The sequence below is a fragment of the Triticum aestivum genome, chromosome 1B (assembly GCF_018294505.1).
Source record: "Triticum aestivum cultivar Chinese Spring chromosome 1B, IWGSC CS RefSeq v2.1, whole genome shotgun sequence".
Classification (NCBI taxonomy): Eukaryota; Viridiplantae; Streptophyta; class Magnoliopsida; order Poales; family Poaceae; genus Triticum; species Triticum aestivum.
Genome location: NC_057795.1, coordinates 160877912 through 160880172, shown reverse-complemented (window position 1 = coordinate 160880172; position 2261 = coordinate 160877912).

Here is a 2261-nt window from a genome sequence, read left to right as displayed (position 1 = left end):
CAAAGAGAGAGGGGCTTAACGGTTAACTCGGTTAACCATTGGGGCATCAAACGACCTCCAAATGGAACGAAATTTGACAGGCGGTCTACCGGTGATATACGAAGGCCATTCGGCAAATCTCGGCCCATTCCGAGAACGTTTTTCTCCCGCTCACAAAACAAGGTCTGAGAGGGGCGACGAGGCACGTGAAATAGTCGAAATCCGAAACGGACAACGGAGAGAACTGAGGGAACCCGAACGGATGCATGTTTTGAAAAACATGCAGATGTAACGCAGATGATGACATGGCAAAGTGCAACACGCAAGGAAAAGACATGGCAACAACGACGGATAACTGGAATACACCTGGCGCATCGGTCTCGGGGCGTTACAACTCTCCTCCACTAACAAGAGATCTCGTCCCGAGATCTTAGAAATGATATAGAAGAGAAGAGGATGAGGTGAAGCAAGAACGCAAGAGAGAAGATGAACAAAGTCGAGAGCACTCGGGTAGAAGGAGGAACGGCGAATATGACGAGAATCAAAAGCTCTCGGAATAAGATAGACTCTGAAAACCACTCCGGTTAGAATAAGATAGGGAAGGAATAAGAACATAAGAATTTGGGCAGGACTCCGACTGAAAATGGAAGGAATGGAGACATGAACTTCACAAGATGGAATGACACTTGACAAGATGAACAACACAATGCCTCCGGAAGAATTGGAAGAATGGAATGAAAAGAACGGATAAGAGAACAACAACTCCCACCACGAATGAATTCGATAGCATCGTTAGAGGAACGGTAGAACGGAGTTGTTGAGATATTCAATAACAAAAGAATAAGCTTGTTGTGGACTTATCAAAACATCTCAAAACTTGAGTTGAAATTATACCACAACCAAATGCTTGAATATCTGAGAAGAACAAAGAAATGCAAAACTCCACTTCAAAAGAATACAGAGAATTAATTGCACTTCGAGATGCAAGAAGAAAAGATACTTGAGCTCCTCCAACAAGAATCTTGATGAACTCTTGAAGAATTAATTAAATCACGAAGATCCTCCATGAAGAACTCCGGTGACAAAAGGATGATGAGATAGAATGAAGGACAAAAGAATAATATGAGCCTTGCGGTGATTTAGATGGAGCTTTACTATGATATAACCGAGAAAACTTGGAACTCCGGAAAAGGAAAAGATGAAACACTAGAACCGAGAATTACTTCATCATGAACAATCTCCGGAAGAAAAGAATTGAATCACCTCGAGGAAATACGAATAAGATTTATTGTATGCTTATCCTTCATCAAATTAGATTGATGACAAGCAATGGATTTGGCATACTACTTATTCTCATTGAAAAATAATTACAGATAGAGATATAGCGCAAACTTGAGGAAGGTCTTCAACAACCATCGGTAGGATTGAAACAACGAAAGAACAAATTGATTGATAGAATAATGAAGGAAGAGAAATCTTGAACGAACCACCGTAAGAATTGAAAATGAATGTAGAAAAGGCACAATTCACCAGGAAGAATTGGAAAACAAATGAAGATACTTGAGGGGATTTAGGTACATGAGAACGAAGAGATCATGATCTGATTAGAGGATATTTGAACGATTCCTCGGTAAGATTTGGAGAACGATAGCTACAAGCTGAGAATGAATAATTCTGAGATGATGGGCTCTGGAAAATCAAACTGAAAAGACTCCTGAATTGCTCTGGATGGGTGAAAAGAATTCTCACAATCGAAAGCAATTATGAGAGGATGGTATAAAGCTAGAACCATGAATCTTTGGAAGAACGGGTAAGGATTTAGGAGGAACTCTTCTTCGGTCTTGAAAATTCGAGAATGACGACGAGAAACACCACCATGAATTGTTGAGATACTCCGGGAGAATAAAAACAAAGAGGTTGAGCCAACAATGAAAAATAATTTGAAATCGATCTTGGAAAACATCTGACTGATGAAATTCATTCTTACGTCAAACTTCGAAAAGAATTTGGGAATGGCTCCGGGAAAATTAGAAGAGTCAGGTAAGATCCTCCAAAAAGACCTATGGGTTAGGGTCCACTCAAAAGGAAACACTGTTGAACAATTTTAAAAGAGTGATTGCACCGCTAGAGCCAAAGGCAGTAATGTGCTTCTGCTGGATCCCAAGTTAATCCTGGTCTTCACAGATCTCTGGCACAAGGACCCGAACACTCCTATGCCTGATTTCAATATCACACCTAGCCAAAGTCATATGTTGACTGCCTTCATAGGCGAAGAAAAATGG